The sequence below is a fragment of the Chamaea fasciata genome, unplaced genomic scaffold (genome assembly GCF_029207755.1).
Source record: "Chamaea fasciata isolate MVZ Bird 193981 ecotype frontalis unplaced genomic scaffold, bChaFas1.0.hap1 SCAF_6, whole genome shotgun sequence".
NCBI classification, from domain to species: Eukaryota; Metazoa; Chordata; class Aves; order Passeriformes; family Sylviidae; genus Chamaea; species Chamaea fasciata.
The window spans coordinates 44,654,032-44,681,718 of record NW_027094091.1 but is presented as its reverse complement, the minus strand read 5'-3'; the positions used below and the strand labels follow the sequence as shown (position 1 = coordinate 44,681,718).

The 27,687-nt window shown below is 41.3% G+C and overlaps 1 long non-coding RNA gene across 3 annotated transcripts in view; it reads right to left on the bottom strand.

Moving 5' to 3' along the window:
- Window positions 1-958: 958 nt before the first annotated feature.
- Window positions 959-27,687, bottom strand: part of LOC136291272 (uncharacterized) — a 50,284-nt gene continuing 23,555 nt past the window's right edge. For 2 of the 3 annotated variants that reach the window (XR_010721472.1, XR_010721473.1), the window contains one exon: window positions 23,623-24,021. This is a non-coding gene — a long non-coding RNA (uncharacterized lncRNA). Of the gene's footprint in view, window positions 4,455-23,622; window positions 24,022-27,687 lie in introns of those variants that run through there. The other variant, XR_010721474.1, reaches the window with a different exon arrangement.

Sequence of the window (27,687 nt, the reverse complement as noted above, 5' to 3'; positions counted from 1 at the left end):
ATCTGTGATTTTTTCCGTTCCTGCCCTCTAGTTTGTTGAGCTATGAGCAGTGTGACTGACAAGCTCCCACTGTGAATCTGTATTCCACCTAATTCAATGAGTCTTCAACCCAGAATAAAGCCTCTAGGACAGCAGGAGCCCCTCAAATCATAAAAACTCATTATCTTCTGGGTTTTACATCAAAAAGATGAGCTTTTGCCATTTCTTGGAAAGGTTTCATGGCTGTCAGTTGCTACATACTTCCACCGTGTATTCTGTTTAATATTATGGTTAGTGTCAGTCATAGGAGTGTGGATTTATGATAACACATAAGATAGAGAAACTGCAGAGATGCAAACTGGAAAATGAGCTGCTCAGGTCAGAGAAAGGGAATGACCTAAAAAGCTGTTCAAGATACGTGGCACCAGTGTTGATATGACAATAGCAAAAAATGGCTCTCCAGCTGCTGGAAGATGGGGCTGGATTACATGTCTTGCTTAAAGCAAATACCCACTGGGGCTCTCCTCCCCTCTGGCAGGAGTTCCACGGGCAGCCCTGGCCCAGTGTACTGCACACCCCAGTAATTCAGTGATGAGAGGGCTGAACACAAAATCTACCTGATGAAGCACAGGGATTCCCCTCATTTTAATCAGAGCAACAGGGAACACCTTAATTTGTTAGAAGTGATGAACAACAAAAAAGAAGAGCTGGGAAAAGGGGCTCTCTCTGTGGAGGGGACATGCCTGCTGACTCTTACAGTGACCACAAACATCTTCAAGTGCACATCAGCTTGAGAAACCGTGCCTTGATCTCACAAGCATGTGAAGGTCACTGCTGAGCCAAGTCTTTCCCTGGTGGGAAAATGCAATATTAAAAGTGTTCCATTCCTGCACCATTTGCAGTGGATTTGAATGAAGGAAGCAATCAGTTTGTTCTTTAGGAGGAATAATCACAAAGCAGCAAATGGCTAGAAGTCAATATTTATTAAACTGCAAGCCAGTTGTATTTTACAAGTGCCAAAAGTGAGAACATTATTATAAGATCTGATAAATCAAAGCGCTGAGAGTAAACACACTGTGTAAGCTACAATTATATGCCTCTGCAAGATCAATAATTCAAGAGGTTTCATCCACATTATGCATGATGGCCTATGGGAAGTTGGCCTCTGGAGAGTGCTTGCTTGGACTGAGAACAGATGCAGGGGCTTTTGAAGAATTTCTGTCTCCAAATTTCAAGCAGTTGACTATCCCACTTTCAGAGATGCAGAAGTAATAAAATTATCTGTAGTGGGTGGGAGGGCAGCCATTTCTCCAGTGCTAATACCTAGTGCAGAAATCTCTACAGGCATGGTTATCACACACACACTCACAAGCTTTTCACAGAGTGCTTACCACCTCGGGGAATGCTGTGCAGTCAGGATCTGCCTGGTGCTAATTAAGAACCAACAGGGTATGTGAAGGATCACCCGTTTGGTGGTGGTACTGAAGTGCCCTCCTCAACAAAAAGAGCTTAGCAGAAGTGCTCCCCTCTCTCTTACCACAGACTACAACCAGCACAGCATCTGACTGATCAATGCAAACTTTAGCAAACCGTCATGCTGGTTTCTCTCTCACTCAATATGTGCAGACTCAGTGTATCACATGGAGCAGAGGGAGAAGGGGAAGAACCTCCCATCCTTCTCTTCTGGCTAAAACCATCTGCAGAGGCAATGGCAGATATCTCTAGCCAGCGAACCCTACAGAGAACCATGGGAAGTTGTAGGGGAGAGCTGATATTATGAAGAACCATCAGAGAGATTGCTCCTCAGTTCTCCCGCTGTGCTATGAAACTCTCACTTCTCATGTCAGCAGCACCTTGCCAGCATTTTTGCTTTAAACAGGTTATTCTGGTGTCTAACTGTAGATGTAAATACCACTATGAAGCCCTACAAGTTGCTCTCTTGCATTGTGCATAATCAATATAACTCCTTCTTGCCCTCCCCGGGAGAGCAGTTGTATTTTTCTGAGGAATGCTTTCAAACACAGAGACTGCTTGACCTTTACCATCTATCCAAGGCCTGTTTATTTCTGAGCCTTCTTGTTTAGGAGGGTACCTGGCTTGCTGTGACTCACTTACAGTCTGCTGGAGTAGCCTCCATGCTGAGTCTACTGATTAGCCAAAGATTCATTTATCAGCAGATGAGGTTATGAGGTTGTCTTAGCTACACTCCCCAGCAACCTGCTTGATACTGATTTCATTTGCAGTAATAGTACCATAAAGTAAACGGCCTTGCCTTTGTTATTTTCTTTAAAGTAATCAATGCAGTGTGCAACTCATTCACTCTGAGGCTTAATCAAATTAACTATATTTGTTCCCCACTTATTGCTATGGATTTCAGTCCTAATTAAGCTCCTAATCCATGAAGCTGTTTTCTTTCTGGGATACTATGGGAAAGGCTGTTCCCACCTCCTCCCCACTCTCTCATACAAGGTTCTGTCACTTGGAAAGCCGTTTCCTTAAAGAAGATGCAGTTACTTCTGCCATCAAGTTGCCAAATCTCAATGCCATCGAGATTCTAATTAAAAATCTAAATAATTTGAAAAGGGCTAAACAAAACTCCAGAAGGGTAGTCAGTTAGTTGGGCTCGTCAGAAATATGTTGGCATATGCCAGCACAGAATCTCCCTTTCTAAGGATGGCTTAGGTTTTAGGGACACTTCAGCAATGTGTTTATAAAACCAGATTGCTTCAAGAGGGAGTAAATCTCTCTAGCTGGGAATACTGTCCTTTCTTATAGAAACTGGAGGCATGCACTCTCTGTTTTGGTCTAGCACTCCTCCATCAAAACCTCCAAACTTTTTATTCTACTTAATTACATTTGATAGGAAGATGGACACTTCAAGAAATATTGTCTTCATGCAGTTGTTGAACACATCTGGACAGGGAGGTGAGAGACCCAAGATACTGCTCAAAGAGCAAGAAGCTGCATATGTATGAGTTTAACCACATCCTTAGCAGACAACAGAAAAGCTACAGGGGACAGAGTTGAAAAGAGTCAGAAGGACCTACCAACTCTGCCATACTTATGGCTGCTACCAGCACCATAAACATTCTGCTTCCTGCACACCCCTCCAAATCTATTCTCACAGTGGCACTACCCACAACCTCAGCCCTGCAAGGAACTGGACTCCTCTGCCGAGGATTGAAAACTTTCAAAACTCAGTATTTTTTTTTTCTGTGGTTTTGCTGAATCAAATTGTTTTGGACTCACCACGATTTAATGGGTAATTTTGGCCCACTGATAAAAGCTTGTTTAATGCAGGAAGGACTTTCTCTGAAAGAAATTTTCTGTCGTAAATAAGTTTAAGCTTGTGCTTAAGAGCAATAATTAGTGTTTGAAACATTGACTACTCCTATTAATACAGTCATGAAACAACCCAGAGAGATAAACAGTGGCTATGATCTGTTTTGAGAAATCATTGTTCTGCTTCTTTTGAGAAATCCCAGCCATCAACACCTCACAAAACCACATCATTTCAAACCTGCCCAAGAAAAAGCAAATATCCTCATTTTTCAGGTCAATTTCTCAGGACTGATCAGTTAAGCATAACTATTATCAACCATGTCTTGGCATTTTGCCTAAGAAAAGTATATTAAAATGTCTTAAATAAAATACTTCAAAATTAGGATGAATAGGAAGTGGGGATTATTAGGGGTTTTTTAATCAGAGGGGTTTTGCCCCTTGTTTTTTGCTAGCCATGTTTTTGAAAGGCAGGGGAACAGCACAGCAGGGACATTATTCAATGTCACTTGTGAAAATTCTTCTTGAAAATATTTAGATATTATGCTTCTATCCAGGAAGTCCCACTTAATTTATATTACGCATTTCTATATTAGTCAAAATCTTATGTACCTGTGGCAGCCAATGTAAATGCTACAAAAAGAGGTCTGAGTACATCTGCAGTCACCGAGGCATCAAAAGTGCAAATAAGAACTTGGGCAGTCATGCTGCTTAGAGGCTTTTCTGCTCACAGTTTAAGTAGGATTAAAATCGAAAGGACTGCTACCTTCAAAACTCAAGCATACAAGTACATATCTACATACTTTCACTTTTATGAGAACTGAACTGATGAAAGCAACTCCAGCATGCCCTCACTGAAAATGTCTGGTTAAGCACACATCTAAAAGCTTTCCCATACAGTGAACACAATGCATAAAGCTGGCCAAGCGGAGAATATTAGAATGAGGGATTTTTGATTCAACAACCTCATTTGCCATAAGTATAACTGCAGTTGTGATTCCCCAGAGGCAGCAGCATTTCAGAGAGGCATCCCTGATTTTGGCACACAGGCGCACTTGTCAAAGGCATCAGCCAGAAGCGTGTGGCTGTCATAGCTCAGTTATCATTGTTGTTTCCCATGGTGATTATGGGCGAGCACCATCTGCAGTGTGCACACATGGACAGCGCTGCCTTCCAGCCAGCATCCACCATCCTGCCTGTGGAGCAAAGGGACAGATCCTGATTGATTTTAAGCAGTTCTAAGTATTCATAGGAAACATTTCTACCTCAAGTCTAACATTTTAAAACTTGGATGCTTTAAATTAAGCTATTAAATCCATACTTACTCAGTGCATAAGTGTCCTGAATTCCTGAACAGCTCTCTAAATCAAATCCTTCCCAGATCAAATCAATCATTTTAAGGTTTTTTTTTTTTTTTTTAAAGTCTCAGCAGGTGACTTTCCAGGGAAACTTGTGGAGCTACTGAGTTTGAATTGCCATTAGAAGACCTGTTTTGTTCTCAAAAGCTGCCAGGTTTAAGAGCAATCCTGCCTCAGTGAGAGTTTGGGGTAAACATGACTCAAGTCCCTGTTGCAGACCCAGTCTCCTCCAGACAGCAGAGTGGTCCCCACATACCCCATGCCACCTTCATTCCTGGCAGGTACAGAATCTCTGCCACTTTTCAATGAACTTCCTCAAGAAAGAAAGAGTAATGATGTTTTTCTCTTCTTTGCCCTAATCATTACACACAGCCTGACAGTATTTCACGGTGGTGCAAGAATGAAATGGAGCATATTCCTGTGAAGTGCTCCATTAAGCAACAGCAGAAAATTAAAAGGTACCACAAAGTGATCAGAAGTGACTCACTGCCTCCTCTTGGCTAGAAAAAATAGGTTTTGATGGAAAAAGAGGAGAGGAATCATGAAGCAGGTACAATAATTGTGAAACTTATCAAAGGAGAAATGGCAAGGGATTCTTCAGACTCCATACAAAACCAGGCAATGGGACTGCAAATCATGTTAGAAAAGTCAAGAAATAGATTTTGTATGTTGAAGTAAAAAATCTGAACCCCTCACTCATTTACCCCAATCTGCGTTTATGTCCCCAAAGGCCTGAGTTTGGCCTCTTGCATCTTGTTACCTCTGTTCTCCTTGTCTGCCTCATTGAGGGAGGTGACACTTCAATCTCAATGAAGGCATCTCCAGTTAGCAGAGACAACCACACTCCCCCATTGCAAACATCCATGATTATGTCCCCTCTGACAAAGGCATTCAGAGGGTTACTGACAGAGTAGGGCTGGCTTCAGTCAGATTTCCACTGAGAAATGGACAGCTCTGGAAATGCTAAACATGCTACAAATGAAAACACATTTTAATACACAGAAAAAACATCAGAATTTAAAAAAAAAAATCCTCCCCAAACCACTGCAGAGCTTCCTGAATCTGAGCAAGGTAAGTGTGGCTTAGGAGCTAATTCCCATGCCAAGGAGAGAGTGAGATATTTACTCTGTAAAAACAAGCCAGAAAAGAACTTTCTGACACAAGAGACCCTCAAAGCCAGCCCTCCTCTTCTACACTGCAGCTGATGCTGAACTACTCAGTCCCAACACCACTATGAAGACACCACATCAGCACACAGACTGAGCACAGCCAGCAGAAAGCTGTGTACTAAAGGGGCAATCAGATCATCTGCAAGGCACAACCAAAGCACCGGGTCTTGGTCACCTTTGCCCAAAATACTCTGTCTGCATAAAGCTTTGATAGCAACCATCTGAGAGCCGTACATTCCTAGCCAGGAAATCTACTTGGTAACACCAGATCAGTGCACTTCTTAGGCACTGCAGAATAAATATAAGAAGTTGCATTTTTATGCTATTCCAAGGACTGACTGACAGCACTGTGAAAATGTAGCTTTCCTGCCCAGGACTTTGAGTTCCTTTCTGCAGCAAGATCAAAGAATGGTTTGAGTTGGAAGGGACCTTTAAAGATCATCTAACTCAATCCTCTCACAATGAACAGGAACACCTTCAACTAAAGCAGTTTGCTCAGAACCTCATCCAGCCTGATCTTGAACACTTCCAGGGATGGGGCATCCACTCCCTCTTTTGGCAACATATTCCAGTGCCTTACACCCCCCTCATTGTAAAAAATTTCTTCTTGATTTCCAGCCTGAATCTATACTCTTTCAGCTTAAAGCTGCTACCCCTTGTCCTATCACTATTACACAACTTTGCAAAAAGTTTGACAGCTTTCTTGTATGCCCCCTGTAGGTACTGAAAGGCTGCTCTAAGGTCTTCCTGGAACATTCTCTTTTCCAGACTGAGTAACCCCAACCCTTTCAGCCTTTCCTTATAGGAGAGGTGCTCCAGCTCTCTGATCATCTATGTGGCCCTCCTCTGGACTCAATCCCTAGGTGTCCATGCCATTCTTGTGTTGGGGGCCCCAAAGCTGGATGCAGCACTCCAGTGGGGTCTCACCAAAGCAAAGGGGCAGAATCCCCTCTCTCACCGTGCTGGCCACACTGCTTTTGGTGCAGCCCAGGATATGATTGGCTTTCTGGGCTAGAAGTGCATGCTGTTGGATCATGACTAGGTTTTCATCCCTCAGCACCTCCAACTCCTTCTCAGCAGAGCAGCTCTTGATCTGTTCATCCCCCAGCCCGTGTGGGTACTGAGGGCTGTCTCAGCCCAGGAGCTGCACCCTGGACTTGGCCCTGTTCAGTGCCATGAGGTGCACATGGGCCCATTTCTCGAGCTTGTTCAGGTCCCTCTGGATGGCATCCCAATGTGTAACGATCCATAAAGCCACTCTGTTAGCCTGTTTCAACAAGGTTTGTGGTGCCAGCTCTTGCCTACTGCAGTGTGCCTGCAACCATTAAAGGCATGATGGCCTCTGTCAGCTCCTGAAGAGCTGAACCCCCTCATGGTTGTTACAGCATCAGAAGGAATGGGGATCAGGAGCACGACAGGGATGCTCTGAATTGAAATTCCTGCTATCCTGCTGAGCAGCTGTACATGCACAGTTGCACAGACTCCCTGCCTTCCTGCACCTTTTTCTTCCTTTTTCATTTCTGTCAGCTAAACCAAAGATCCAAGTGTGAAATGGAGCACTTGGGAAAATTATGTGGGTTTGTGGTATTCCCTGGAGGGCTCTGGGTCTGTGAAGCAATGAATGGATTATAATGAGTCATAAATATAGTACTTTCATCAATGACAGGGTCTTATTCTGCTATTCATATAATGTAAAGGCAAACTGCCCATTTTCTCCAGATCAGTAATCTGAAATCTCAAAGAGGGAAAGAAGAATAAAGTATTTCTAAGTACAAATTAGGCAGACAAGTACGCAAGACAACATACTTAGCAGTAGGTTTTTGAACTTTGAATAAGAAAAACAGGTGTGATTGTCTTTTAATTATTTTGAAATGAAATACTGGAACAGCTAGATCAGAAGAGGAGCACCATATTCAGGAGAGGAAATGAGGATGCAGCTGTACTGATGATCACTCTTCATTTTTGTGACCCCTTTGGATCACTTCTGCTGTAAGGGACATCCTCAAGTGCTACTGCAGGTTTTACAAATTTAGAGCTATCTACAAAAAATTACTGTCCATCCAGAGAAGGAGCCTTTCTTCCTCCATGTGAGTCACCTCATATTACAAATAGCTGAGCTCTGGCTTGCCTGCTCAGCTACACTGCCTATTTGCCTGCTTTTCCTAATATCAGCTTCCATTACTTTGACAGCATGCTTAATACAGAGATCTTTTGTATCCAAGTTGGTAAGTAACCAGCTTCCAGCCTGTCTGCTGCACTCTGTGCCTGGAAAAAACTGTCAGTCATCCTCCTTTAAAGCAGCATTTGCATAAACCAGATGGACCATTCCTTCTCTGAAATCACACCCACGGATTGTATCCATTGCACATGGTAAGTTTACATGGGTTAAATTGAATGACAGGAGACAGATTGCTGATTTCCAGTAATTATGTGGGCCATCTTCCTGGGCTTTTCTGCATAAAAGAGGAGCACACTATTCGTATGTCAGGCTGGAAAAAGTCCTGCCATGGTTGTCCTCACTGCAGCCTGATTCTAGTGATAAACCCCTCGATGTCCCTACACCACACTGATGTCAAGAGTAAATAAAGAACAGGGTATCACATGCCTGCAAACACAAACCACTGTCGGCAGCAGTTCCCAAAAAAGACTGAAGGACTTCTTCACTGACTAGACCATACACAGGTAGCAGGCATTTGAAATATTAAGCACAAAGACATTCTGAATCAGTTCAATGCCTTTATCAGAGGGATGTAGCATAAGGATTTAGGAGCATTGAGGGAAGGGGGTATAAGTAAAGATATGCAAGATGACAGCAAGGACTAACTTTCCTGTGCTTTGGATTAGTACTTTAGCATGCACCTATGGAGAATTTTGGATTAAAATATGAACAAAGAATGTGGGACAAGCACATATACTGAACCAGCGGAGTTTGTCTGCCATCTAACAGCACTAACAAGCACACAGCTCCAGCAGAGCACTGAGCAGAGGTATGAATGCCAACATGTTTCCAAGGCTGAAGAAGAAAGATTCTTTCTTGATGTTTTTCCCAGCTGTTGCTAAGAAGTTTTGCTGGATTTTTTTTTCCCCCTGTATTTGCCAAGAGACCTTTCTAGCAAATTTGCATATGGATATTACCCATTTAAATTGGAAGAGAAGGAAGAGAAATTATGACTCAAGTGAGAGGATTCTCTGGAACTAACATAACTAAAAGAAAGTAAGTGGCATCAATGAAAAGAAGTGGCCAAGTTTTTTTTCCAAAGTAGGTGGCAACAGTCACTTGTTTTCTCTTTAATGAAGACTGCTCAAACCAGTATCGAAAATCAAGTTACTTATTTTGGTATTTCAATCCATCCAAACAGAAATTGAGGACTGACTCAACTAAAAAAGAATCATGAATATTTCCATGTGCTTTGTACTTCAGAATTTCACCCCCACCCTGCAGGGTCCATTTTCATATAAAATATTTATATTCACATTAGAATAGCAAACCCAGAATTTCTTTTCTACTGAGAGTGGTTTTTTGAATCTTCACTTCAATTTCTAGTAAAATTTCCATTTCCAAAATAACTTAAGATTTTCCTCCCTTCCTTCTACAATTTCCTTTTTTTTTTTTTTTGGCATATGCTTGTTCATAATTTTAGATTGCAATTTGAACAGCAACCCCCTGCTTCCTTGCAAGGACTTTCAAAAACGTTGAAAGAGTTATGCATCCAACTCCCAGGCATATAACTTGTTAAAGCATCGCTGAAAGTCCCAGCCCATATGGAAAGCAAAAACAGTTTTCCAGAAGCAGACTTATGATCCATCAGAAGGCCAGTTTTCCACTATTTGCAGCCATCAGTGGCTCCCTGTTCTGTAACTAGCTCCACATGAGGGCATTCCCATCGGCTCCAAGAGAACTGCTCAGAGCTTGAAGTTAACAATAATTATGCAAATCTCACAGAACACCTCCTCTCTTTCCATCTCTGAGAGATATTATTAAGAAGGTCAATACTTTTATTCCTGTTGTACAGGTGAGGAAATGGAGGTGATATGACTCGGCCAACCTGAATGGCAGAGCCAGGATAAATACCATTACAAGGAAAGGCTACTGATTATTTTCCTGCTTGTAAAGTGTTTAATAACTGAAGCCTCATAAGAAAATATAAATAAAGAATCCATTTCCCTGTTCTCCCTCTTTCTCCAGCACTGATTCCAGCTAATCATCATTCATCCTTCGTGCCATCACATGAAAGTTAACTACAGAGAGAATAAAAAGAGTATTTATACAGCTAAAGAAGGATTTACATAGCTGGTTCCTTAGGAGCTTTTACCACGTACTGGATCAAAAATCAATTTTTAAAAAATTGTCTAAATAAATACATATTTGCCTTATAGACTGTAATAGCTCATTCAGAGCCCTGATGGTGCAGTGAATAAACAAATTTCACTCTTGGATATTACTACAGGAAATCCTGACTCATCCACGGGCGAGCAGGACCACTCACCTCAACCACCACTACTCTGGAGTTCCCACTGCAGAGGCTTTGCTTCTCATACTTGATGGACCATGCCAGGTCTTGTGACAATCTCAGACCTATCCAGAATACCCTGCTGTTTGCTGTGCCTCTCCCAACCCTTGGCAAGCCAAAAATCATATGTTGGTTTTCACTTGAAGTAACAGATGTACATTGCACCTGTAGCACTGTAATGCAGAGGACTTGTTCTCTATTTGTTCTTATATTTGGGACAACCAGGCACCAAAATCACTAGAAACACACGAAGGGTCAGTCTTTTTATCAGCATCAGAGGTTTCCTGCTGCCTGCCCTACAAGTTTGATAATTAGAAACCAACCTTCTGTAGCAGAAGGGCTATATATATCCTGGATCTAGCGCATCTTCCACTTCCACATAGCAAGAGTTAGCTTAATGTTAAAAATGTTGTTGTTTCAGGCCTTCATGCTTCTGGGCACTTAGAACAGAGTAGGCAGAGCTGTGAATATGTAATACTGGCATGGTTTTCACTTTCCATTTCTTTACTGGCCACTAGTGGGATATTACAACAAATATATTTCTGGCAGAACCAATTCTGCAAGAGATTTCGATCTCCTTTTGCTTAATTATTTTTTGGCTTGGGCTTTTTGCTGATTATATTTAAATTAATTGCAAGATGAGGGGAAGATTTCTTTGAATCTTTTGGTCTCAGAAATACTGGAAATAATTTTTAAAATTCTGTCTAGTGCAGGCATATACAGAGTGCCCATGAGAAAATTTATGAACGTTAGCCAAGAATTTCTCAGGTTTTTGATGCCTTGTAAATCTCGTTATCATTCTCCTCTTATTTCCATGCCAGAGTCAAGAATTTTGTTGCTTTAAATAAAGCACTGGCTTTCTTTTAAAGCCTATATCAGGTGCATATCCCAGACCAGAGAGACAATAACCTGTGTTCACCTTCTGCTGGTTCAGGTACCAACACAACATTCAATGCTCTGCACTGCACTGGACAGCATTATTAATTTATGCAACACGGGTTTGGGGTTTTAACTAAATTACTCACAATCCTGGGCTGCTCCATCGAGCAGTTCCCCCACGATTTTAACTTTAAAAAAAAAAGTCTCTTTCAACTTCAAGCCATTTTCTTGCCTGGGGCAGCAAGAGTGTTTCGTGCTGTTGGTTCATTTTGTTCAATAGCTTTTTCCATGGACAACTTCCTCATACCTGATAGCCCCCAAAGCTCCACAACTACCTATCACCAAATACTGCTGGCAGAGAACCTGGCACCTAATTTTATGCACCTGTGAAATGTGTGTGTAAAAATGACAACAAAAATTGATTTAGCTATTACAATAGCCAGAGCATTGCCTCTGCTCTTTTTGTATTCTGTTGACTACAGATGGAGCTGGAAAACCCAAATGAAGGGCTCGTGCAATCTGAAACAGGAGGCATGTATTTAACATTTACAGCAAGAAATGCAAACACCAAATGCAAATAAATAGAATTTCCCACAGGCCCCTTTCTCTTTTGCTGCCCAGTGAGTACTTTCTAACTAAAATGTTGGTTTTAGTATTGTATCTGTGTGATACAATAAGCCTTACAGAAATTGCTGCAGAAAGTCTGCGGAAATGCACATTTAGATTATATGCTGTTACAAAACTGGTGTTTGGGGAACCATCTCATAAAAATGTAGTTTGCACCCTTGGGGCTTAGTTTATGGGGGAATCCAAGCAGCATTTTATCTGATTAGAATCAGGTTTCTGCCATGATTTTTAAGCTTACTATGTTGACTTTGGTATCTCTGACTAGACATTTTTCACTTCCTGCATATGCAATGTTTAGAAAGGCACCTTTCTCTCTATAAATTATTTGAAACAGCTTGAAAAGACATAGCAAGCAATTCAATTACAACATTTTATAAACACTAACAATCCCTTATACAGGAAAATACGCAAGGGGGTGAAATGTGGAAAAATTATTTTAAAAAATCCTACAAAATTATTTCACAAGAACATACTTTCATGTTTTACCATAGATTTTCCCCAACGTAAGACTATTTTCACTTATCAGATATTATCTTTCTCCCTCAGGAATTACTTTCCTTTTCATTTTTTCCCCCAAAGGCATATCTAACATGTCATAAGTTATCTTCTGTGAAATGTGATGATTTTAGATCAACAGCATTCCCTCTTACAGGGGTCTCAACACTTCTGAGTCAAAACACTCTTCATGTAAGAGAAGCATCTAACTCATAATTCTGCTGGAATTTAGGGAAAGATTGACAGCCTCAGTGCACAGGCATGGAGTCTGGTCTGGCTAAGAGGATGGGCAGAGCCATTTGGCCAGACACAAGCCACTGCTTCAGCCTCCACAAGACTTCTGCTAACAGGCAAAGCACATGAAGGACTTTGATCCCAGCCAGTCACAATGCAAAATTCAAAAGGAAATTTCAAGAGCAACATTGGATGCCTTATTTACATTTATTCTCTCACTTTGTGTACACGGTAGTTCTTTGTTCAAATTGAATCCTTTGTAACAATTTGAGAGGAGAATTAAAGGGCACACTGCTTTGGAGTATATGGGTACATGAACCATGGTGAGACACATCATCTGATCCAGCATCTTCCAGAATGCCCTTCTCATGCTCTCCTCTCACTACAAGGCTGATCTCACCCATTGACGGCCACGCTGGCCAAGTTGCTCATGGCTTTCATTCTAGGGACATCCTGCACTGCTCTGTGCCATTTGTGCAGTTAGCAGGTCTGTTGGCATTTGCTCACACAGAGAGAGAAGGAAATAAACTGAGAGCAGCAGACAAGGCTTGCTATTGATTTAGTTAGCAGTAATTTATGGAAGATGCGTGCATAAAGTTCATTGCTTAGTTTCTCTGACAAAGATTTGTCTATAAAAGAAAAGTGTTGCAGATCCAGGGGTGCTGCAGTAAATGCAGATTAAGAGTCTTTCTCAGTTCCTGCAGTCCCAGAAATGGCCCCTGGAGGAGAGTGATCCTCAAGAGCACCCTGTCTCCTGCCAGCAGTAAGACAGCACAGATGGATGAGAGCAGGCAACTGGTTCAAGCAGACGAAAGAACACTAAAGCAAATTAACCTTGACATAACTTCTGTAAGGCTTAAATTTTGTTTAAAAATTTAGACAAATTTAAGATATTCTCCAGGTGTCCACAGAGCCTTTACACTCTGGCTAATTTGATTTTCATCTGTGCTAGAGACACAGTGGCAACATTAACTGCATAGATGCCCTGAAATCTGGGACAGTGCTGTACTGAGCACATACAAATGCAGACAGAACCTGTACATCAGTATCAGATAGCTCAGTCTTTGACCAGCCATGACTCAATTGCCTCTTAAAAGCCTTCATACCACAGGAAAGAAATTTGGTATGGACTTCCAATCACTTTTCTTGAGATTACATTTAACACACATGTTCACACCACCTCATTTTATGCTCTTGAGTTAGGTGCCAAAATTATTCAAGTGATCAGGCTGCTGGAGGGTGCCCCAGAAGACTCAGTCAGTCTGCCAGTTCCATGCCAGCCTCTGATGGAGATTTCCCTTTTGCCAGCTACGGTAGGAGGTGTGGATTATCTCTACAAAGTATCTCACCTCAGTCTTTCAACTAATTCTGCCACTAAACACCTTGCACTTTAAGGAGTGCACTTAGGAGCACTAAGTAGTTCAGTGAAATTAAAGAAGTTGGAAATATTGTTAAGTTTGATTGTGAACCTGAAGTCCACAGGACTGCATCCTGCTGTCAGGCCATCAAGAAGCAGGACACAGAAGTCACTCCATCTCATTGCTCTGCCTTCTGCAGATTTACTGGGTAAGGGAGAGTCCCTGCTGTGAAAGTTTTACAATCTACGTAGAGGAGCCACACACCAACACAAAGAAACCAGGGATAAGGACATGTAGCAAGCTGGGAATAGTGTGGATACGGGTACCTGCAAGCCTTGATTTGGATATCCAGCTACAGCACCAGGACAAATACCTCCAAAACAAATGAGCTATCTGCTGAATCTACTGTCTGCATTCAGGTGCTGAGCAACTCTCAGTGGGATTGTATAAACATTCTGCCCAGTGGACATAACATTATTGCACAACAGAGGAGCACTTTCATAGGGTTTGTCACCTGGTACTTTCTGGAAAGCATGAACAATTGATTCCTATTGCCCCAAAGTGCTTATTAGAACCAACACCATTTTAAATGCCTGCATGACAGCTGCACATGATTATCTGTCCAAGAAGCTGCTGCCACATTACTTGACCTGTTGGAGCAACAAGGTCCCAAACTGAACTTGTCCCAAGCCCGTGAGAAGGGATGTATGGGGGATGTGAGGAGACGAAGAGAGAGCCAGTAAAAACTTTGTCACATGCATTTGAGTAAGTAATTGAAGAGGGAAGACTTTTGCAAGCAGAAACAAATTTGATTCCCTGAATAAATTATTCATTGAAAATTATTCACCCAACTTCAATAAATAGAGTCTCTCTTTGCTTTTTTGGGGAAAAAAACCCCATGATATTCCACAAAAGCCAAAAAGGAAATATTAGAGTTATTATTTACACTCAAACAGAACGGATTATTCACAGGGTGCTGAAAGAAATCTTTCCAATTAAGTGATGCTTCATACTGTCAAGAAGCCAAATTTTCAGAAGGGCTCAGCACCCAGCAACTCCTGCTGAGAGCAGTAGCCTATTGAAAATCTAGCCACTTTATGGGCCTGCCTAAATAAGACCTGGCAGGTTTGGAAGCCTGCCCCTGCCTTCCTCTGCTCACCCACTGTGCACTCTGCCTTACACAGGCCAGTCCACACAGCCACATATTCTCTCTTCAATGTATCTGCAAAGTGACAGTCTGCAGCATCTTCAGATACAGTGAGGGAGAGTATAAAGTGAAACCTCTGCATCCTTGCTACCCTTCCAGGTTTTTCCAGCTCTTTAAAGGGGCCAATGCAGCCCGCTCTCTACAGTCTGAATGCTGGCAAGAAGAAAGTAGCAAGACCAGAAGAACAGACTCTCTAGTTATAATAAAGCTGTCAGGGTTGACATACAGTATCTACTGCTTTTCCATTCTCCATCTCAAGCAGGATGGAGGGATTATGCAGATGAGCCACTATATTGTGTCAGGCTCAGAAACACTGTCCTGTATGCTTGGCATAGCCTGAATTCGTTTCTATATCCCTGAATGCCCACAGCTATGAACTGTCTTGGTGGGATAAACACCTTAACAAAGCTGTTTAGCAGATTTAGTAAATGGTTCTGGCAGGCAAAAACACTTCCAGTGAATGGGAGAATGTGCTCTCATCCCCATTCCTCACTTTCAAAGCTTTGAAGTTTTATTTATGATGTATATAAAAAATAAGACACTTAATCGGGGCTCATGGGCTCTTAAAGCTACGCTGCTTCTTTCACACAAGCACAGAAATGTCATCCCAGCTGTAAAACCTATTCCACTTCCCAGCCAGAGAACAAGCCACCACAAGCTTTTCACTCCTAGTACATCCCTGCATACACCCACACTTCAGGAGGGACGATGAAAAAGAAGGGAAATTTTGTATGCAGCCGCCCCATTCAGGTAAAGAGAAGCCAGGTGAGGCCCTTCATTTCTCTCTCCATAAAACACATGTTCTAGAAAGGAGATAACACAAACCCTCAGCCACCTAAAGAGGTGTAGAGTTCAGAAACCAAGGAGCTTTTATGGATTCATCAGGACTGAGCCCTTATATTAACACAACTGCTGGGAGCAAGTCCTATCACTGTTTCACTGCTGTTTGCCCTTGTGCAAAAGAAGGCATTTTTCATGTACAAATATATACCCAGTCCTAGTCACTCAGCCACCCAGAGCCACTGCAGCTTTCTCACCCAGTCTTTACATCTGCATTTCACTTCCACCACCACAACACATGATCAGGACAAACACTGTGTGCATGGTCTGACCTCACCCAAGGCTCCTCTACAAATTCACACAGTCAACAATAACATGGAAGACCATACTTCTGTTCTTTAATATTATTCCTTTGCTGATTATGCTCTCCCAGAGTCAGATAAATTATACATTATTCCCAAGAAGAGTGAAAAATGACAAATCCTTAATTTGAAGCCTCTCAGTGGAACAACTGTACTAAGATTACACACTTTTATGACAAAACTGAAGCCATGAGAATTCATCCCCAACTGATCTCTTTTAAGAAGGATACATCCTTGTACAACCTGAAATATTAACAAAGCAAAAGCTTGGGCCAGATGAAGCCTGAATTCAGTAGAGGTGCTTTATCAAGTTATCTCAATTCCTTTCCTGCACCTGGAGCACCGGCAGTTGATTACAGTGAATCATGACAGCATGGACTGCTAAAAAGCAAGCATTGTAATTTGATTGTTGATCTGGTATCTATTCTTTCTCTTTTGTGTCCCTCATAGGGAGAAAAATAAGAGGTAATAGCAAATCAAAACAAAGAAAGCTTTAAATACCAGGCTAGCACATTACCTTGTCTTCCTTGTTTTGTTAGTATTTTAAGAAAGAATTGACAGATTTGACAAGATGGGTATCAGAAGAATCTGAAAAAATGCCAAAGCTACAGCATCTAATCAAGACAGACTGTAAAGCCAGCTCCTGCAGAAGAAAGGGCTGTGTGCAGGTGGGCTGCATACTAAAACTCAGAAGGGCAGGCAATCACTGGAAGTTTTATCCCTGATTTTAAGGAAACAGAGATCGATGAGCAATGTTGAGAATCCCTCCAAACAAACAAACTAAAAAAGCTTCTCCTTGCGCCTTACCCTTCGTTGTTAGGCAACCCACCCACCCACTCTTTCTTCTCCCCCGCACCCTGATTAGCTCCATTAACCTCTCACAGGGGCAGGTTGAAGCTGTGGCTGATAGCAGGTCTTTGTCATGCGAAGCGTGAAGCTGCCGCAATGCATCTGAAAAATGGCAGGCTTCTTCACAGCACATTGCCTCGGGAGGCCAGGTCCACTAAGAATATCACCCGAGATCAGTTTTAATTTAGCTTCTGTTTATGACTACTTCGTTTAATAAACTAATTTAGTTTACTGTGCAAACAAAACTAGAAGTCTGGGAAGGTGAACAGATTCATAAGATGGTTTCAGGAGAGGCCTTCTACCTCAAAGCTGCTCAAGAAGCTAATGACTTGGACTGTGACTATCTCAAATAATATCTCCGTGGTTCTGCTTAAGTCTAGGCTTATTCTTTACACATTTCTTTGAGTGAAGGAAAGGTGACAGACAAACAGTAAATAGATTTAGTAAATAGAGATTAATAGTAAAGAGAAATTGATTAATAGTAAATAGTGATAAATCCAGTTGTCTCACACTTTAGCAGCAGCAGAACCCTGATTCAAGAACACCCTTGGGCACAATTAAGTGCTCTTTCTCCACATTTCTGTATTGTATTAGCTGCTTTCCTTCCCGGTTCTTTGTCATAACCACATTTCCCATCCAGTGTAGAGGAGGTGGTCTCAAGCAATTATATCTACTTGTTCAGCTCCTCTCTTTTTTCCCCTGTTATCCTTTTTCTGTAACAGCCACTCACCACACACCCTAATTCACCTCTGGCTTATTAGTCTCTGCCCAGGCCATCCAATTCTGAGTAGTCCCTGCTCTGCACCAGTCTCGCTCGTCAGAATCCCCTCTCACAGCTTTCTCCCGAGGCTCTGTACCTGATGACTGTTTTCTAAAGCCCTGTGTCTGTTCTCCAGGAGAAAAAAATTACAGTAGCCTTTTTTTTGCTGGATGCCTGATGAGCAAAAAAGATGCAGAAGCTGGGGAGGGACATGGTGACGTGTTCAGGGTTCTTAGATGAAACCAGTAGAAGAAAACAGAGCAACAGCAGGGTCATTTGCATTGGATCCAGTGCTTTCCAGTAACCATGCCTGAGCAAAGGCTAAGATTGAAGCATCTCATGTCCTATGTTCTGGAAGGAGCCCAGCTGAAAAACTGGGTACCCATGGCATTCAGTGCAGAGACATGGGAAATGTGGGAAAAAAAAGTGGAAAAGTTAAGCAAAATAGCAAATTCTCCCCAGGCATTTTTGTCCCTGCAGCATGGCACTTAAAATTGAAGTCAGTGTAGGTGTCAAAAATTTGTTATTGCTCTATGCAGGAGACATTTCCCTGATATCCACCCAAATGTTCCATTGCTCCTTTTGATTTCAGGAAGATCCCTTGGAACTTTTCTCTGAGCAATCACTTATTGAGTGTCAACAGATACTTTAGGTTCACCTCATCCATAAAGGAGTCCAAACATCAGAGGCCAAAGAAAGCTGCACTCCTTTAGTCTATAAGCAACGGTGCTTAAACAGTTCTCAAGCACTCTCAATAATTTGCAATCCTTTTTTGCAAAAACAGGACAGTTCCACCTGACAGATGGTAGGTTCAGAAGAGCAACGAGTTTTCCAAAATCCAAACTAAATGGTACAAGATGGGATTTGGAGAAGCAGAAGAAAACATTTCATAATCACTACAGGAACCTATAGCAGCAAATGAGAACTTCCATCCCACTTCTAATTCAAAGGACTTTTAAATGTTTCTATGTACTGTGAATATGTCCTTCACGATAGCCCCTCTAGCACTGGAGGTTTAACTACAGCAGGATTATACATTACACATACAAGCCATGGCTGATGAAATTCTGCTGAAGTACAGCAAAAGTGAAAAATTCAGTTGAGTTTCTCAGGCTTGATGCTCCCCTAATTAAAACCTGGTGTGAGAACAATCTCTTACTGTCACCCCCACATTCAACCATAGTATTATTTTTTGCTTTATATTTCCATGTAGAAATACAGATCTCTAATCCTCACTTTACTGTTTCACGCTTGACATTCTAATTTATGCCAATGCAAAACAGGTTTACTGCACTAGCAAATTAAAGTAGTTATTTTACCCTAGTTTAGATGAACCAAGGAAGCTCCCAGTAATGAAATATTAGGTGTTCTGCATTTCGGTGTTAGTGTCTCAGTTGCAACCTCCAAATTTGACCTTACAGCATCTGAGGAGAGACAATTAACATAGCTCACTATGTAAATATTCCAAAGTCATCATCCTTTTCAACCAACATATAAAATTAGGATTGCAGATGCAACTCAGAAATGTAATTTGCAAGAGCAAATTTGTGTATTTAATTATTTGCATTATCTGCATAGTTTCTCTTAGTACACTCACCTGGGCAAGATACACACATCACATCTTTTCTGAAATAATTTCTAGATCTGCCCTTAAATATAATGGAGAGCTGGTTGAAGTACTTATTGCTAAGACAAATATTTTTCCAGGAACTCTTTTCAAAATACACATCATATTCCAGATACCTCCAGAAGCTTTTTTTCCTTTTGACAAAGAAAGACCTCTCGGATCTAGGGTCACCTTTTCTCTTCTTATTAGAAAGACCTGTAAGTTGAAGGTGCAGCTATTGATGCTATGTAGTTTCATAAAACATCCAGAAGTTCCTGGTTTTCAAAACAAGCACAGATTCTCAATCTTTTTTTTGAAACTCTGAAAGCTGTTGTGAAACCAGTCTGCTCCACTGCAGGGATCTTTTCCAAATCTTGAACAAGCCTTTTCTTTTCTTGTACATCCACATTTGTACAGGGGACAGAGGAGAGAAATGCATAACACCTCACTATTTTCATGCCCAAAGCAAAACAGTAGAAATTAAGTTAATTCTGAATTTTTCTACCACAAAAGTGAAATAACCCCTATAACCCCTTAGAACACTTTCTGGCAAACCCATGTTCTTAAGAAGGTTTTTATGTAGCAATGATGTATAAAGGAATTATCCAATACTGGGTGCTAAATGCATGAGAGGATCTGCCTTTAGTTCCCAGGAGTATCTCTGAATCTAGTAAAATAAATCAACACTTAATGTCTGTGAACTTAGATTGTCGCTTTGGAGTGAACCAAAAAAAAATATTTTGGCCTCCACTGACTAAGCAGACAGACAATAAAAAATGGATATCAGTTGAGATTTGTTCTGTCCCTCCATATACTCGTACTGGCAGAGATACTAGAACATGTGATACTTGAAATCTACTTCTTTATTTTCCATATTAAACCACAACTGGTGTGAGGCAAATCCATAAATCTGCCAAATTAATCAATTCAGCATTTGCAGAATATAAAGCAAACCTGACAAATAAAGCTGGTAGAATGAAAGCAGAGACATATTCAGAGCACGTGGCAAAGCTCCTACTGTGAGAGCAGTGGAAGAACACACCCAAGACTACCTGCAGAATTGATGCCAAGCAGAAAGCAACTTCTTAGGATGGGATTTTTCAAGGAATCTAAGATGTCAGGCACCCCAATCCCACTTTAATTCAGCTTATCAGAAGGTTCAAGCTGTTCCCCAAACAGCTGGGGACCTAAAATTTCCATTACAGTTTTATGATTTGTTCCAACACAGCTCTAAACCTTCTCTGACACCGGCTGGAACTCACATTGCACTGTATGACAGCAGTGATACTAACAAATATTTGCTAATACTTGCCAATATTTTCTCTTTCTGCTTTGTTAGCCTCCTTACTCTAAGCATCCATTTCTGATTACTGCTGCCACACTTGGGCAGATGATTGAAATTAACAGTCTGCCTGTCATCACCAGTCTTCACACAGACATTGCAGAAAGAGCAGAGGTAAAGGCAAAGTTGTTCTGGTTGTCTGGAAAAAATTGCAGGCATTATCACTAAGTTTAAAGAGACCTATCACTAGAAAATGCCAGCTACAAATTAATTTCCATGTTGTCCTGTTCTGATGAATAGGCAGTGGTTTGGATTTATTCTGCTTGCTTGTCCCTCAAACCATCAAGTAACATTTCTCCCTGTCAATCAGTGTCTTTTTTCCCACCTGGAAAACACTGGTTTGCTCACCACTGCATCTCCTTCTGTGCAAGAAGCTGGCATGCAACTGCTTGGTTTTGATTTCTTCCTTATTTGTGTTAGCATTGTCTATGGCAGCTCAGCTTTGGGAACCTGGCTAAATTCCTTCCTGACCTCTCCTCCTGACACCTCCCTCGTCCAGCAGCAGCATAAAAGCTTTCCCATACACAGGCGGATTTTAAATACCCACTCAGTGAAAGGTGGGTGTGGCTGAGCACAGTTCTGGTGGTAGTCAAGGCAGTAACATTTTGGTGCAGAAGAAGGAACCTAGCAATTCAAAAGTCCATTTTTTTACCACCATACTACAGTACTCTACCACAACACAATTGTTTCCTGGAGATACACTTGCCTACATCCTCAGCAGCAACTGGGCAGGGCTATAAGTTTGATATGAGACAGTAAACTGCATCTTTTTCAGTACAATCAAGGATTGAACTTCAGTCCTTCAGTTCCAAGAGCTGCCTTTTCTGTTGAAAGCAACAAAGATCAGAAATAGACTCTACTCTCACATCTTCAAATCCCAAAGGATTATGTCAGAAACAGCAGGTGATCTCCAGTCCTGCTCTATCCTCTGCACAGATAGAAAAGGGCTTAAAAGAAAGAAACTGAAATTTCCTCCCTATGCTTTTTTTCCCTCCACTACTTTTCAGTTCCAAAAAATGTGAATAAAATGAGATAGATAAGGAGATTTGACACCCTTCAAGTCACAAAAACATACAAAGAATAGGGAAAGGGTCTGGTTTACATAAAGAAACAAATACATAACCACAAAATAAAACTGGCAAACAAGGAATTGATTTTGCCTTTTGGCTATTTTTTGATTTCATTTGAGATATAATAGAGCACTGAAACAGCTTGCTCAGAGCAGGAATCTGCCCTTGTGCTGAAAAAAGTCCTGAGCAACATGGTCTGACTGTGCTGTTGGCCCTGCTCAGGGTGGGTGACTGGACTAAATAGCCACCTGAGTACATCTGGTACACCTGCAATACTGCCACTGCTGTTGCACATTCTTTCATTTATTTATGCAAGATAACTTACAACAGTTATTTTTGTTCAATATTTTTAAGCAGGAGTATCCCCAATATAAAGTGGGATCTCAAAGCAAGTCCTGAACCTCTCCTGATTTGACCTCTACCTCATTCAGGGATGATGAGAAACCACCATATAGAGCTGCATTACAGATGTATTTGTACTTTAGCCACAGCATCCTGTATGGGCTGGACAACTCTCTTAATTCCTCCAAGTATAAATCACTCTTCAAACTAATGGGCTAGAGAAATTATAGCAGGAGAATGTTATTACCTTGCAGTGTTAAGATACTACCTCTTTAGGTATCTGAGCAACATAAGACTGATTTATCAATGGAGAAACTCCCTGTACCAATGCTGAAAGAGGTGTATATTCATACAACTTTCAGAGTTCATATTTGCACTAGGGAGAAAAAAACACTGAAATATCCTGCAAGGAAGTCAATACATCACTGCAGACAACAAATAAACCTTGACTGCAGTCTCCATCTCTCTGCCTTGTGCTCAGTCAAAGAGTAGGATGCCCAGACACTGAAGATGGGCCATGACAGTAAAGGAGCTGACAAGTCTTCCACAAAACATACAAACCTCATTTGCTAGGCAAGCACAATATTCATGGCTATCAAACTCAGCACCAGAGAGGGTATTCTGTCCCCACCACATCTATATGGGATACCCTCGGACTTGGAGAAGCATCATTCTTTCCTCTGGCTGTATTCCCCGCTCTGTGTCAAGCCCACTTCAGATCAGGGCCAAATTCCTTTCTGCCTTTTCCTGATCTCATTACTTTAAGAGATAGCCCATATCCATCAGCTTCTTATCCACACTGTCTTTCTTCTAATATGCAGAGGGAACAGCTCTAGATCTAAGAAGTACATTTCTGGCCCTCTCTAGATCTCAACCCTGCAAAACATGCCCACTGACAAAGGAAGCATTAATTCAGTGAATTGCTCTTTGCCGCACATGACCCATTCTGTTCACTATTATCTTATCCTTACCTCAATTTATTCTCTCCACTAAGAACTCTTTTCCTAAGCCAAAATTAAGTTTTTTGGACCTTTTTAATTCAGGCTTCTGAAAAGCTCTCAGCACCCATGCCTCTGAGCAGCATTTCAAATAGGTGTAAGTCACCTTTAACTGCATGCATGAAAAGCTGAAAGTTTTCAGACATGCCCAGCACAGCAAACAGAGGCAGGAATTTCAGCATGAACATTTCAGCATGAGTGGCTAACCAGGAACTCCAGGAGCAGACCTCTAAAAAAAACCGTCTCTTTGACAGCATCCATGTTTAAATGGCAATATTGATGCAACTGTCTCATTCTTCTCTGTAACTGAGTGGTCCATTTCTGGTCCTTTATTACTGGTTTCAAGAATAATCTTCTGCCTTATGTGGCAGGGAAAGGAAGGCAGGCAGAAATCAACATTTCTATTGAATGGGAAATTCTAGTAATTCAATCTTTATTTTCTTCTGTGTAAGAGAAAAGAGAAGTGCTTACAAGAAAGCATTAGCTTTTTGAAATTTTTTTCCTCAGAATGAAAGAGTTCAGGAAAAAAAGCTGTTTCATTTTTATGGAACAGCTTCTCAATTGAAATGATTTGTTTTACCTTGCCCCCTGAAGAAGTTCCACTCTCTTTTGCTGAGCCAAATACACACCAGTCATGTTAATCCTGTTCCACTAGGCCTGCCTGAGACATAGCAGACTCATTGCTCCCTCTTTCAACAGGAGAACATGGAAATACCACATGCCACTTCAGATTCCACAGGACTGGGAGGATGCATCATTTCCTCATATGCCACACAGTTCTTGGTACGATAACTTCCAAATGACTTGGGAAAGGGGCTGCACAGAAAAAAAGATACACACTGACTAGCCTTCTTAATCAGTACAAACTCCCTTCCATTTAAACAAAATTAAATACTCTAACTTCGTTTAACTCTGTTTCAAAACCTATGTAAGTCTTTCATTCACGTATCAGAACATAAATTGTTGTAAAATTACTTGCATCTTGGCTTTGCTGCAAAAGCAGGTAGAGTAGCAAACTAAACATTCACATCTCCAAATCACAGGTATACCTCATTCCACACCAATGAGCCTCAGCAGAGCTGATCTTCAGCTGATGCATCCCTTCGGAGTTCTCATTTCCAAGCTCATCTGTCTCGCCACACAGTAACAATGTCAAGTCAGTCAGATCCTTGGAAAGCACTACTTCACACAGCTCCCAGCACCCTGAATTTGATTTACTCTCCTCAAGGACCTTAGCCTCCCCACTTCACCATTTGCTTGTAGAAACACCTGAGATTGCAAAGCAAAACTTCCATTTTTGTGGAAAACTACCTCCACAGTAAGCAACGGGGAGGAGAAAAAAAGAGGCCAAAATACATCTCTATCCTATTTACAATTTTTGTCACCAAACATTCTAGACAAAACATGAAAGTGTGCAGCATTTTCAGTAGTTTATCAAAAACTGCATTACCAAATAGCCAGTAGTCATAGCACTGTCATGTTTTTTGTTGAGAAATCAACTGCCTTGAAGGAAACCCATGCCACTGTTCTCTGCATTTATCCTGCTATGCCACAGGGCAGCTCCCAGTATTATCAATATGTGTGCCTGTGGAGTAGCCATTCCCCTGTTGAGACACAGAGGAACGTCCCTATTTTTCTTCCCATCACTGAGATGGTAGAGCCGATTGGAATCTCCCAGTCTGGAGAGACCATTGAGCTCCTGAAAGTGGAGACAGAAAATAAGGAGAAAGGCAAATAATTGTTCTCCTCAGAGTTCTGGTATGAGCCCAAAACTTCTCTGTTCAGAGTTGGAGATAACAGAATTAATAAAGTCCTGCAGGAAGAGTGTTCTCCTATTTTATATTCTAGCCCAGCTGCTTGCTTCTCTATCATTAAATAATGGCAAGAAATCAGACAGCTTCTTTTCCTTTCCCTTGATGCACATATTTTTTGGTATAGCATTCCAGCTCTACGTGTGTTTTCATGACCCATCTCCAACCTGATTCTGCAGTTAGTGGTGTTTGCACAATAAAGTTACCAAAATGCAAACTTTGGAGCACTTTAATCATACAGATACTAAGTTCTCTATCATCTGACAACTTCCATTAAATCTTTCACAGAACTCATTTTCCTGACTCAGGGCAACCACAAACTACACTATTTAAATTGTAAATTACAGCCTTTTATACTATTTAAAAGCCTAAATCACCTAATTGCTAAAGAGATTAAGTATTTAAAAACAATTTTTCTCTCCGACCTTTCCCATTAGGATTAGCTGAAAATGAACTAGCACCCAGTGGACGTATTTCCTCTGTCATTAAAATGTGAGATCAATACAATGAAGATGAATATCAGTAGTACTGAGTCACCTTTTTTGTGTCTCCTGTTAGACTGTTCCAAGCACAAAATGCAAATGTTTCCATTGCTTGCTACACAAGCTTTAACAACTCAAAGCCCATCTGAATGCACTATACAAAATTGAAATTGAATACAGTACCACTTCCTGCCTGGGTAAAATTGAGTGGCCCAGGACAGGCAAACAAAATTGTGCAAAACAAAGGTAATTATAACACTAGGCAAGACCATGATTAAAGATAGAAAAATAGAACTCTTTTCTCTCCTCCTCTTTCTGTCTGTTTAAGTATTGTTACAGGGTTGGGTTTGGGGTTTTTTGGGGGGGTTTTTTGTTTGTTTTTTTTTTTTTTGGGGGGGGGGATTTGTTGTTTTGTTTTTTTTTTTTTTTGGTTAGGAAAAAATAGTAGCAGGGGCAAGAAACAAACCCATGACAAATCAGCACAGATAACATGTTTTTCCCTTTTCATACTTTGAAGTTTGAGGGAGAAAAATTGGCTAACTTTTTCTAGCTTTTGCTTGTTAGAAATGATCCTGTAACTTGACTCACATTTGCACGTGCTCTCTAACAAGCATAGCAAGAAGAAATTGTTGACCTTGTAAAAGCATAACCTCTAAAAGCAGATTGGCAGAGACTTTTCTTTAGCTAGGCAGGCCCCTCTTAATACAAGTTTCACATGGCTAAGAACAGTCAAAAGCATAGGAATGGTCGTACTTGGTCAGTGCAAGGATATGCCTACACCCATAGATCCTCTTGTACAGAAGCCATCCCCACTTATCACCTGAGGCATCCATTAACCAGCAGGTATGGTGTCTTCCTCATGGTCTGTGGTCAACAGACAACTTCTGGTGGTCTCCAGGACTTTGTGCCAGATGTTGTTTTTTATGTATTTAGCAAGTTTAAATCAGTTTTTTTTCAATAAAGCTCAAGAATGCCCACGAAACAGTGAAAGCTTTCCTCATTAATAAATGGCAACCACTATATCATGTGGCAATTGACACTGCAGATAAATTCCAATGAAGACCCATGTCCTCTTGAGTTCAGCTGTGGTCTCTCTGGTTTCCCCAGAGATGCTGCCTGACATTGTGATTTAGCACTTAGGACTGGAACAGTGGGGAGCTGGGTGAGACACGGCAGAGGAATGTGGGTGGCATCAGTACTTCAGCTTTGACATCAGTGCCTTGCTACATGATTTCTGCAAGTGTAAAATCACTGAGACACACATGGTGCTGCTGGTGTAAGTTGAGTGGTGAGATTCATATTTTTTAGATGGGGGACTGGGATGTAGGCAGCATTCTAATTTGATCTCTTAGGTAATGGCAGCAGCAAGGAATTTAATATACATGGTAAAAGAGAGTGAAGATGAGCCTGGGAAGAAAGGAGGGGTGAGAGGGTAGATGTTTTAAGATTTAGTTTTTGTTTCTCATAATCTTACTCTAATTTGATTGCTAATAAATTTATCCCCAAGTCAAGTTTGTCTTGCCTGTGACAGCAACTGGTGAGTTGATCGCTCCTGTGCTTATCCCAAGCCACAAGCCTTTCCTTGTATTTTCTCTTATCTGTCCTGGTGAGGAGGGGAGCCACAAAATAAGACTTTGGTTAGCACCTGGTGTCCAGACAGGGTCAACTCACCACACCATGGAACGAGCTGCAAGGTTAGCAATTATCTCAGCAGAGGTGAGTGCACAGGATGCTGCCTGAATGCTGCTGACCTGGGGGTGCTGGTGCCAGGAATATAGCAACCTGGCTTTTGAGCTAGTAGGATTTTCTTCTTGCTCATTACGTTCAAGCTCCACAGAAATGTAATTTCCCAGGAGTCTGGCACCTCAGTCAAGACCATGTTTCTGAACAAAAGAATGACTTTAGCATAAGTACTTCCTTATAGCAGTGACCCTGCAGGAGATGAAAGCCATGTTTCTGGTGTCACTTCATTAATAGAAGGCCTTTATGTCAAATTACAGCTACTTGAATGGATTTCCCATAGATTTTTCACCAAGTGTAGGGATTGCAGCAGGAAACTTATTAGAAGTAACCTCATCAGAGGGGAGAGAAAGGTGAGAAAAGGTGATAGATTCATGAAATCAATTTGGACATGCACAGCTGATATTTAGAGAGTGAATTTTCTTTGCATGTTCCCTATTTTTAATAAG